The sequence below is a fragment of the Bos grunniens genome, chromosome 22 (assembly GCF_055505025.1).
Source record: "Bos grunniens cultivar Pamir isolate PY7600 chromosome 22, Bosgru_T2T1.0, whole genome shotgun sequence".
Lineage (NCBI taxonomy): Eukaryota > Metazoa > Chordata > Mammalia > Artiodactyla > Bovidae > Bos > Bos grunniens.
This window is the reverse complement of record NC_141186.1, coordinates 32,525,535-32,538,300: the sequence shown is the minus strand read 5'-3', so window position 1 is coordinate 32,538,300 and position 12,766 is coordinate 32,525,535. Positions and strand designations below refer to the sequence as shown.

At 43.0% G+C, this 12,766-nt stretch overlaps 1 protein-coding gene and 1 pseudogene across 2 annotated transcripts in view; one reads left to right on the top strand and one right to left on the bottom strand.

Moving 5' to 3' along the window:
* Positions 1–12,766, bottom strand: part of FRMD4B (FERM domain containing 4B) — a 358,959-nt gene that overhangs the window by 209,392 nt on the left and 136,801 nt on the right. The window lies entirely within an intron of this gene.
* Positions 2,216–2,996, top strand: LOC147348262 (ras-related protein Rab-2B pseudogene; annotated as a pseudogene).

Here is a 12,766-nt window from a genome sequence, read left to right as displayed (position 1 = left end):
AGAAAGTAAAGAATTAAAGTAAATAAGCTATTCAGAATAGAAATATACAGAATACAAACATTGCATTTACACGTTAAAGTGCAACTACCATGATAAAGTCTAACTGCTGTGAACATCAGGTTATGATTAAGGTGGGGAAGATTCTTCAAAAGCCCATCATCTGTACTTAAGTACAGTTGTGTGGAAAGAATTGCATCTAGATTAATTAAATTTCTTTCCACAACAACAAAAGCTTATGGAACCTCTTTTACTATTCCATCCAAGCAAACTGTTATACATGGTAAAGGGGAGTGGATATGTACCACCAGGGACTAGGGGGAGGTTCCTAAAAAATTTTACCAACCAGAAATTGAATACACCATTTTTAATCTAAAAGGTTCATGTAGATGTACTCTTTATCATGTATCTGTGATTTTCTTTATCATGTATCTTTGACTTTCTTTCCAAAAATAAAGTAAGTAAAACGGTTCTCCCAGAAGATGTACATGTTTAGTTTGGGTTTCCCATAATCTCTTAGGACATCTCCCAATACACTGATGAAGAGAACACATTACTCCAAGTCTAACAAGCACAGAGGCAGACACTGGGGGATACAATTGTTATAATCTGTACAGACTTCAGAACAGCTTTTTGCTTAACAAAAAAAGTCTTTCATCAGTAAGTGATTAAACACGGCAGTCTACGTAGAAACACTTCTGGAATCTCAGAGACTCCTATTATAGTACAAGCCACATTATAGTGAATTTGTAATTTCTCATTTCTAACCAACTATTATGGTAATGAGGCTATTACCCAAAATCGATTCCATCCCAAAATGATTAGCCTAAACTAGTTAGGATAATCCCCCTCTTCTCACTGAATGATTCCCGTCCAGTCTTGGCTATTAAGACCTAAGGGAACGTCTCCTGAGGGGCCTTCTGGAAACCTTGCTGGGGAACTGGTAGAGCCCTCTTGCTGCCATTTTGCAAATGAAGCCAATGCAGAAGCTTCTTTTAAGCAAGACAATTACCAAGAAGAAAACCTGGGGCTTCCAAGTGTTGTGTGTATGTGCTAGAGGATGTGTCAGGATGCCTGCTTATTTGTTTCCTTTTTAAAATTAAGCCAACTAATATGCGTGGCTTCTCTACTTTAGGAAATCTTTAACAATATACTCTACGTTGGACTGGAAGCTTTGTCAAGGGCAAGATGTATGATTTATATTTCTCTGTATTTCAGAGCCTAATCTAATATCCCATATATTGTTGTTGTTTAATTGCTAAGTCGTCTTTGACTCTTTTGCGACCCCAGGGACTATAGCCTGCCAAGCTCCTCTATCTATGGGATTCTCCAGGCAAGAATACTGGAATGGGTTGCCATTTCCTCCTCCAGGGGATCTTTCAGACTAAGGGATGGAACTTGCATCTCCCGCATTGGCAGGTGGGGTCCTTACCACTGAGCCACCAGAGAAGCCCATTCCATATATAATAGGGGCTTAATTAACATATATAGGGCTAAATTGAACCAATTTTCAAGCTTATGACATACAAAGTGAATTTCTCAGTCAATCTTAGACTACTTGGACATCTAATACCAAGGAGCAACCCAGATGACAGACACTATGACATTAAGGTAGCTAATGCTTGTTGGTGTCAGGTACAGTTGACTTCAATATATTATTTATATCATACCTGACATACAGCACTCAAAAGGGATAAGGATATAGTGAGATACAAGTATGGAAATGGCTGGTTGAAAAACAGCTGAAGAAGATCCAAAGGGATTATTTTGTTTCACAAATCCTGGAATGTCTGGATTAGAGGAAATTTAAGTATAGTATGCAGGAAGCAGGAGGAACAGTGCTGTGTATCTGTGGAATGTACCAGAGACACGCCAGTAGTAGACAGACATGGAGAAAATCCAGTGAATTCTGTGTGTAAAGCTAAAGGGCTAGGTAAGATCCACACCACTCCATTTATGTGAATTGCTCAGATCACAGAGGTGCTTTGAGGTCTGGCATGATTTCAGGGGCCTGAAATGGGCACAGACATTTCTTGGAAAAGAAAGATTGACTCCTTCATGATATTTTTAAGAAGTTGTGTTTCAGACACTGCCATAAGGAATTTCACACTCACCAGCCCACCCTAATGTCCAACAACTCAGAAGGATTGTCACCATCCTTTATTAAAAAACTGGCCTAAGAAGTTGGGCGGATCCGGAATACAGAGGAAAAGAGACAATGACTTATGATTATCTCTTCAAGTACATCATCATTGGGGAAACAGGGGTGGGGAAGTCATGTCTCCTTCTGCAGTTTACAGACAAGCAGTTCCAACCATGGTCCACGGCTTTACAATAGGCGTGGAGTTTGGGGCCCGTATGGTCAGCACTGATGGAAAACAGATCAAGCTGCAAATCTGGGATATGTGTGGACAAGAATCCTTCCCTTCTATCACCCATTCCTGCTACAGGGGAGTAGCCGGTGCACTGCTGGTGTGCGACATTACAAGGCGTGAAACCTTCAACCACCTGACCTCATGGTTAGAGGATACCCAGCAGCACTCTAGTTCCAACATGGTTATCAAGCTGATTGGGAAAAAGAGTGACTTAGAGTCCGGTAGGGATGTGAAGAGAGAAGGAGAAGCCTTTGCTCAGGAAATGGACTTACATTCATGTAAACTTCAACCAAAAGAGCCTGCAATGTTGAGGAGGACTTCATTAACACAGCCAAAGACATTATAGGAAAATCAGCAGGGTTTATCTGATGTCCACAGTGAGGCAAATGGCATCAAGATTGGCCCCCTGCAGTGTATTTCAACCTCAGTGGGACCCAGTGCCTCCCAGCGGGGCTCTCGTGACATGGGGGCTGACTGTGTCTGCTGCTGAACAACTGGCCTGGACTCTTTTTTTTTCCTTCCTGGAACAGCTTCAGATCAATAGGCTTAAAGAAAGAGGTCTTACATGCTTTGGCTGAGAAAAACCTCTTTTCAAGGTGTGATGTTTTGCCTCTCCACTTAAAGACTAGGGGAGAATTTGGGCCCATATTGACCTGTTGTTCTTCAGGGACATGAGCATTCCCTATAAATTAGGGCTCTTCTCATCCTTCTGTTTTAATTTATAAAATGTTAGGATCAAAGCTGATTGTCATGGCATTTCAAAAATAAATTCTTTTATAAGCAGACACAATCTACTCCCCACCAAGAATTAGTAATGAAGGTCTAGGACATTCTGCTTGAGCCCGTGAGGTGACTGGAATCTGGCTGCCCGTTGGGCCGTAGGGCCTCAGTCTAGGGATTTCTTTGAGGTTTTTCACTTGCCACTATGCAAGAATTGTTGCAGAAGGCAGTTCCTTCTACTTGAACTGCTCAAGGATGATGAACACTTCTCCACCATCCCATTTCTAGCTTCTCTGTTTCAGAGTAACTACAAAACTTTTGAGAGCAGTGGGGTTGCTCCTGGACCTATAGCCACTTCCTATCATTACCTAGAGAAAACATCTTTCCTGTTTGTTTTGTTTTAGGGACCAGACTTAACATTGATAAGTCAGTGTCTTTCACCAAATAGACTCCTACAGTTTTACCCCACTCACTTCTTAAGGAGACCTATTTAGACTTCCTATCAAGCTGATCTGCTTACTGTACGTGACATATGTGCTTCCACTCCTACGCCTTTGCACGTGCCCTACTGTACACCACTGTTATACTCACAAATTCCATATTTTTTTTCTTTGGAAAGCCTTCCTGGACTGACCTAGGGGCTTCTGAACACTTATTGACACAGTACCTTTTAGCTTTCAAATATTGTCTCTTGATGAAAGTGAAAGAGGAGAGGGAAAAGTTTGCTTAAAGCTCAATATTCAGAAAACTAAGATAATGGCATCCAGTCCTATCACTTCATGGCAAATAGATGGGGAAACAGTGGAAACAGTGTCAGACTTTATTTTTCTGGGCTCCAAAATCACTGCAGATGGTGACTGCAGCCATGGAATTAAAAGATGCTTACTCCTTGAAAGGAAAGTTATGACCAACCTAGATAGTATATTGAAAAGCAGAGACATTACTTTGCCAACAAAGGTCCATCTAGTCAAGGCTATGGTTTCTCCAGTAGTCATGTATGGATGTGAGAGTTGGACTGTGAAGAAAGTTGAGTGCCAAAGAATTGATGCTTTTGAACTGTGGTGTTGGAGAAGACTCTTGAGAGTCCCTTGGACTACAAGGAGATTCAACCAGTCCATTCTGAAGGAGATCAGCCCTGGGATTTCTTTGGAAGGAATGATGCTAAAGCTGAAACTCCAGTACTTTGGCCACCTCATGAGCAGAGTTGACTCATTAGAAAAGATTCTGATCCTGGGAGGGATTCGGGGCAGGAGGAAAAGGGGACGACAGAGGATGAGATGGCTGGATGGCATCACCGACTCAATGGATGTGAGTCTGCGTGAACTCCGGGTGTTGGTGATGGACACGGAGGCCTGGCGTGCTGTGATTCATGGGGTCGCAAAGAGTCAGACACAACTGAGTGACTGAACTGAACTGAACTGATTGTTTATTCATATGTATATTTATAAGTATTTATGTTACTTTGTAAGTATGTTTTATAGTAGCGTTGTATGTGGAACCTGTCTCCCCACATAGGTTGTAAGCTCCCTGAGAGCAGGAACCCCTGGTATCCTTTTACTTTGTAAACTACTTCCTCCACCATTCCTTCATAGTGCCTAGTGCTACTCGTGTGAACACTGAATTTGACTGACAAAGACTTGGAACAGGTTTAGTTTAGGCTGCAGAGGAAACAAAAAGCCTTACAGTCATCTCTTTGTAATTCCATCTCAGTCTCTTCCGTCGGCTTACCCTGGATTCTCTTCTCCCTCTCCCCTCTCCCTTCCCCGGCTCTTTGCCTCCATTCCATGCAGCATACAATAAAGCTGCCTGCTTCCAAGCAATCAAATAAGTGGATACTTCTCCATTTGAAGAGCATACAATACTAGCCTAGTCAAGTCTGCCTTTAGCGTACTCATCATGCAGCCTTCTGGGTCAGTCGCTATACTGATGTCTCATTTTCTTCCACAGCACTGCGGTCTTGTGAATTTCTCTCTCTCTCTTTTTTTTGGTTGTCGATGAATTGTTTCATTATTAAATATATGCATGTATCCAAGCTGCTCATTAAAAAAAAACCCCAAAAAACTGGCCTAACTGAGCAATTACTTTTGTTGAGCAAGGAAGGAATTCATGTAACAGGAAATACAGCAGGGGATGCCACGTAAGGGAGCTTTCTACCAGAGGCCCTTTACTAGCAAAGAAAACGCGTTCAGTGACAAGGATTTCAACAAGGAAGAAGAGAACATTTTCCCACTAGGTAAGTGGAAGAGCAGACCCCACTCCCGCCATTACTGCTGCCCCTGAGACTATGAGATATCAGGAACTATTCAAATACAGTCACAGGATCCTTCACTGAGAAGAGAAACAGGCTCAACAGGTTTTCCAGAGAAGAAATCTTAAATATGCCTCTAACACAGTCACGTGGAAAATCAAAGTGGCTTAAGGACACGGTCAGACCTTACAAGTTCATGTGTACTTTTATCTGTGAAATACAGCATTCCTCCTCTATTTCATACACACACACACACACGTGCACACTCACATATTAGCACGTGCACGGGCACACACACACACACTGGTCCCCCTTTGCACATTCTAATTCTACCTAGAATCAGAGACAAGTCTATTCCTAAACATTTTTTTTTCTAGATCCTTTTTTTAAAAAAAGTCAAACAGGAAATATATCCGTTCAGTTCAGTCACTCAGTCGTGTCCAACTCTTTTCGACCTGTGCATTGTAGCATGCCAGGCTTCCCTGTCCATCACCAACTCCCGGAGCTTACACAAACTCATGTCCATCAGATCAGTGATGCCATCCACCCATTTCATCCTCTGTCGTCCCTTTCTCCTCCTGCCTTCAGTCTTGCCTATCATCATGGTCTTTTCTAATGAGTCAGTTCTTCCCATCAGGTGGCCAAAGTTTCAGCTTCAGCATCAGTCCTTCCAAAGGATATGCAGGACTGATTTCCTTTAGGATTAACTGGTTTTGATCTCCAAGGGACTCGCAAGAGTCTTCTCCAACACCACAGTTCAAAAGCATTAATTATTTGGGACTCAGCTTCCCTTATAGTCCAACTCTCACATCCATACGCGACTACTGGAAAAACCATACCTTTGACTAGACGGACCTCTGTTGGCAAAGTAATGTCTCTGCTTTTTATTTATTTTTTTTAAATAAAAATTTTTTCCATATTTGTGGATGACATTATTGTCTATGAATAAAATCCCAAGAAAAAGATATTGGAAAAGAAGAAATAAAACCACAACAACTGGACATGAAGAACTGAAAAATGGACTTCAGCACATACCTCACAACTTATAGAAAAGTAATTCAAAATGTAATGTACTTAAATCGTAATTTACATTTATTTATTTATTTTACAGTTTGGATAGGGAAAATTTAACATAAAGAATCATTAACTCTAGTGGGGGATTGAAGTAATGGGAGACTGGCTCGTAAGAAGTAAAAAGAAGAACATAGGAATAGCAGATATGAGCAGCAGTCACCATCTCTAGGGCTGAAGCAGAGCCCACAGGGAGGGAACAAATGTAGAAGAGGGCCATACCCCAAGGCTGAGGTCCAGGCCTCTTTGCTCACTGGATGGTGGAGAAGTTCTCTGAAGCTGCAGTGTCTCTGCTTTTTAATATGCTGTCTAGGTTGGTCATAGCTTTTCTTCCAAGGAGAGTCTTTTAATTTCATGGCTGCAGTCACCATCTGCAGTGATTATGGAGCCCCCCAAAAATAAAGTTCTGTCACTGTTTCCATTGTTTCCCCATCTATTTGCCATAAAGTGATGGGACCGGATGCCATGATCTCAGTTTTCTGAACCCCATTAACAGTATGAAAAGGAAATACATGGCAGAATTATTTTTTCCCATGAGTTTTCTGCCCAATAATATAATTCTGAAAAATTAAAAACGTATAGCCCTTCTAATCTAAAAATATGTTTATAGCTTTATTTTCTTTCATACAAAAGATGAAATGAATGTGATACTACACTTAAATCTGTTTATGAGTTGGAAGTATCAGACAATCACTTCTCCTACTGTATATTGATTTTTTTGTTATGAAGCATCCATTAAGCATTTCATCTTCACCACAACTAGGAAACAGGTATCACTGCTACCTCCATTTTACAGATGGCAAACCTGAGGCTTAGAGAGGTTAGAAGGTGGCAGGGTAGATTCAGAGACTTGAAAAACCCACCCAAAGGCCGAGAGTTAGGATGGAGCAGTGAATTCAGTACTTTGTGCTGAATAAATCTGGGCACAGAGTACGTCAAGAAAGACAAAAAGCCAAGTTCACGTGAGCACCTGGGAATGAGGACATCAACAGAGGAGGGCAAGGCCCGGGGAAAGGCGAGTCCATGGTTCATAACCCCAAACTCCACCCACTCATGTCCCGAGAGGGCAGGGACCACGACTATCAGCCTAAGCAGATTTCGCTACCTGACTCCTCCTATCTTCAGGGCCCGTCACAGTGCTCACACGGTAACAGGCAACTAAAGAAAGCTTGCCGAAGCAGGCAGGAATGAAAGGGTTAGAAATGCAGTCCAGGAGCCTGGGAGAGAAATTTGGGGTTTATTTGTTAAAGCTGCTTGCTTGCAAACGACAGAAACATAATTCTGAGTTAAGCAAAACCAGATATTTATGGGCTTTTGTGATGAAACTGGGGAACAGGCAGGATCGAACACGCCTTGTGGATGCCAAGAACTTTTTCTTTCTCCTTGCCCTGGCCACTGCTTCCTTTGTGGGGTTCATTCATTCTTTTGGGTGTGCTACCTCAGCAGGGTAAAAACTACAACCAAAGGCAGGCAGCTCCAGGTACATATCACTGAGAAGTGAAGTGAAAGTCACTCAGTCATGTCCAGCTCTTTGTGACCCCATGAACTAAACAGTCCATGGAATTCTCCAGGCCAGGATACTGGAGTGGGTATCCTTTCCCTTCTCCGGGGGATCTTCCCAATCCAGGGATCAAACCCAGGTTTCCCGCATTGCAGGCAGATTCTTTACCAGCTGAGCCACAAGGGAAGCCCATTACAGCCTACTAATAAGAGAGGAAAGGGCACTCCCTGCCAGCTCCCATAGGTTTTCATGCAAAGGATGCCGAATGATTCTAATAAGGATTGTGGCCAATTGTGGCCAGGGTGCAGGGAGGAGGTTAAGTGTAGCGACTGGCTCAGCCAGAAGCAGGAGCCCTTCCATGGTCCAGAAGGGCAGGGTATCTTGATTAGCAGGCCCCTACTGAACAACTTGGTTGAAAGTGCGGAGAGAACTTTTCTTGCGGTGAAGGAAGTTCCGGTACCAGAGGAAGGAGATAATGGGCTGCCAAGCAGCAAAACAATGTTTTCTACAAGGTCTCTTGCCCGGGAGGCAAACCAAGCCCCAAGCTTAGGCAGAACCATGGCTGAGCTGCAGTACCCAAGCTCTGGAACACACCATGACATCTAGCTTACTCCAAAATCTTATTCCCCAGTCCTTCCCTCATTTGGGCCAGAAATTAAACAATCCATGGTATCTGGTTAGTGGGCTTCCTTGGTGGCTCAGTGGTAAAGAATCCACTTGCTAATGCAGGAGATGCATGTTTGTTCTCTGGGTTGGGAAGATCCCCTGGAGGAAGGCATGGTAATCCATTCTAGTATTCTTGCCTGGAGAATCTCATGGAAAGAGGAACCTGGTGGGCTGTAGTCCATGGATATCACAAAGAATCAGACATGACTGAGCCACTTAACAACAACAACAAATTAGGTTTCTGGTCTGCAGAAAGGGCCTTCTAGATCCATGACAGCCCATCCAACTGAAATTTAAATTGAACTTGGTTCCTCTCGGTGAAAGAGTACCCTAAGATATGCACCATATGAACAGCAACAGCCTTTATATTAATGTGATTTTAAATAATATTATCTTCTGTTTTCAATGTTTGCTTATACAGCACCTTGGGTATAATACTTATTAAATTCTTTATCTGTTCCAGGAAGGAGTACAACGCTTTTTTCACTCAAAGAATATCAGCAACACCACATTATTAATTTTATTGGACTCCCATAAACCTGAAAGCTTAAACCATCATTAAAAAGGTCCTCACCACTGCCATTTGGGAAGGCACATCTTACACTATTTCCAGAAGTAGGACACACAAAATCACAAGGTGCAAATGCTGAAACCTTTTCCCAAGGTCGGCTTAATGTTTTTAAATGACCAAAGGCATGCTCACACTCTCAATGGCTCAACTTTTAAAGCCCCAAATTTGATGAACAATGGCTCTTGGAAAAGCTCGGCAGGATTCCAATCAACACTACCGCGGTGCATAAAACTTTGCTGTCAAGATGCCAACGGTGTGAGGCTCCAAGAAACTTTCCCAGGGCGTCTGGATTCTTCCAGTGAATAGCTATCATTCCTTACAGCTCAGAGGCTCCCTAGCCAGTAAGAAGGAGCAAGTCTCTCTAACCAACTGCCTCCTTAAGCCCCGTTTCCTTTGTAAAATATTCGCTGTCCTTCCTGGCCTCTTCTCCAACTTCTGGAGAAAAAGGCAGTGAGAAACTGCTAAGTGAGGCCACGTTCTCACTTGCGACTTCCCTGTCACCTTCTCAGGAGCGGGTTCCGTCACTGTCAGTTTTGCTGCAGTAAATACAGTCTATGGGGCAGGTCCCCACACCTGTCAATGGACACCTGTCTTTAGCCAATTCTTACCCACTGTGGTTAATGTTTGTGGTTGAGCAGGTATCTGCTCCAGCATTTGAAAAGAGTGTCTTTTAGGAACTTCCTGAAATTTGGCTTGCTTTAAGGAAGATGTGGTGATAGAGATACCTCCATTTCGGTCCCTGGCAACACTGTATATGTGTTTTTACCTATTATGAATTCAACAGGAGCCTGGGTAAAAGAGAATGGATTAGCCGTGGGAGAGAAAGAGCAGAAACAGTGTCAGGGATTCCACCTAGGAAGCCACTCAATGAGAATGACATTGACATGCTACTGGAGAATACTCTCGGTAGGCCTCAGTTCCTGGGTACCTCTCACAGTGTGAGCACTGCAAAGTGTAATGAATCTCTTAAGTAAAAGGAAGCGGAGGCATTTTTTCATATAACATGATTCCTTATCGCAAGCTAACGACTTCATCTGGTTCTTAATCAAAGAAACAGAAAACAGTGGATTAAGTTCCAACTCTGGACTTAATGGGAGAGTGTGTCTGTCTCTGACATGGCAACCCAAAGGATGTGCAAGGATTATTCATCAACATGATTGTTGTCTTAGGTGATTCTCTGGACCACAGATGGAAAATAGTTTCTACTTCAATGCCAACTCTGATTGATTGGTAGTGGCAGCCTGGGCATTGCTTTGAAGAATCTGAGGCTCAGTTGGAAAGAGTACGGTGATTGATTAGCAGTGTCTCTCAGGGCTCCAGAAACAGGGAGGTGCCACAGAAGTGTCAGCATGGACCAGGCTGTGAGTGAGACTGTTTTTCCTTTACAAACATCAGGCACTTGATTCTTTTTCTTTTTTTCCTTCCTAGAGTCCAGGCATTGAGAGGTTTTTATTCCTGGCCACATGAAGAAAAAGGTGTTAGGGGTTTGTGGAGGAGTATATACGGATCTTACTGACGTAGATCAGGAATTGTCACTGTTGTTTAGTCGCTCAGTTGTGTCCAACTCTTTGCAACCCTGTGGACTGTAGCCCGCCAGGCTCCTCTGTCCATGGGATTCTCCAGGCAAGAATACTGGAGTAGGTTGCCATTTCCTTCTCCAGGGGATCTTCCTGACCCAGGGATTGAACCCAAGTTTCTTGCATGCAAGTGGATTCTTTACCGCTTAGCCACCAGGGAAGGCCCAGATCAGGGATAGATAGCTAATATTTTTGCCTTGGCAGGACATACAGTCTCAGTTGTGGCTGCTCAACTCTGTCACTCTAGTGGGAAGCTAGCCAGAGACAATCCATGTATGAATGGTGTGGCTATGTGCCAATAAAACTTTATTAACAAAAAGAGGCCATGGCCAGTTCATACCAGATCAAGATTATAAGAGCTATGGGTAGGATATAACACAGATAAAATGGGAAGGTGAAATCAGGAGAAAGTATTTCAGAAAAATTTCTCTGGAAGTTATGGAGGATCCTGCATTTCTGGAACATGAAATATTCCTTTCAATTAATAACCAGCAATGCAAACCCACCAACTTTCAGGGAGCATCTTAGCTAACAGAGAGCATAGCTGTGAAGGAGAGGGACATGGGACATGTACAATTTGAATGGAAAATACTGTAAAATGGGGAAATGAAATCAGGAAGGTCACGGCTCATTGCACTGGCTGGGCAGGTTAGGTCTAGGTGGGTCAGGAAACAAGACCAGCTCTCCTCAGGTGGAGGTTACCAGCATCTGGAGATATGCATGTATACTGGCAGAGGGCCACAGTCACTCTTAGAGCAAGGATGATGGGGTGGGCAGAGTTCAAGCAGGGAGGGGAAGAACTGGGCAGCTTGCCCACAAAGGTCCTCTGAGGACAGAAGTTCAGAGTGTGTTTATACAGACAGAGGCTGGTGAAAGGCTGAGGTTTGAAGTTAGATTCTACCCAATGTGGGGGGAAAATCCTAGTTCTGCCCTATCTGCTCTACAGCCTTGGAGGAATTATTTACTCTGGTTTGTCTTCTGTTAAATAGAGAGATGGTTAGATAGCATCACTGACTCAATGGACATGAGTTTGAGCAAACTCCAGGAGTTAATGAAGGACAGGGAAGCCTGGCATGCTTAAGTCTATGGGGTTGCAAAGAGTTGGACACAACTCAGCACCTAAATTGACAACAACAAAATGGGGAGAATATCACCTCCTTTCCAAGGTTATTAATAAGAAACACATATGCAGCAACTTTAGAAATAGTCCCTGGCTCTTAGTGAGTTTTTGGTAGCGTCTAGTCTTCCACCCCACTTCATGGATCATTGCCTTGTCGTGGAGAAGGGGCTTGTATAACTCAACGAAGCCATGAGTCATGCTGTGCAGGGTCACCCAAGACAGATGGGTCCTAGCAGAGAGTTCTGACAAAATGTGACCCACTGAAGGAGGAAATGGCAAACTACTCCAGTATAATGGCCATGAGAACCTCATAAACTGTGTAAAAGGCCAAAAAGATATGACACCAAAAGATGAGTCTCCCAGGTCTGAAGGTGTCCAATACACTACTGGAGAAGAGAGGAGGAGAATTACCAATAGCCCCAGAATGTATGAAGTGGCTGGGCCAAAGTGGATACGACAGTCAGTTGTGGATGTATCTGGGGATAAAAGTAAAATCTGATGCTGCAAAGAACAGTATTGTAAAGGAACCTGGACTATTAGACCCATGAATCAAGGAAAATTGGACATGGTCAAGGAGGAGATGGCAAGAATAAACATCAACATCCTAGGAATCAGAGAACTAAAATGGGTGAGAACTGACGAATTTAATTCAGATGACCATTATATCTACTACTGTGGGCAAGGATCCCATAGAAGAAATGGAGTAGCCCTCAAAATCAACAAAACAGTCTGAAATATAGTAATTGGATGCAACCTCAAAAATGACAGAATGATCTCAATTCCTTTTCAAGGCAAGACATTCAACAACACAACAATTCAAGTCTATGCCCCTATCGCCAATGCCAAAGAAGCTGAAGTTGATCAGTTCTATGAAGACCGAGAACACCTAAAAAAGATGTTCTATTCATCACTGGGGATTG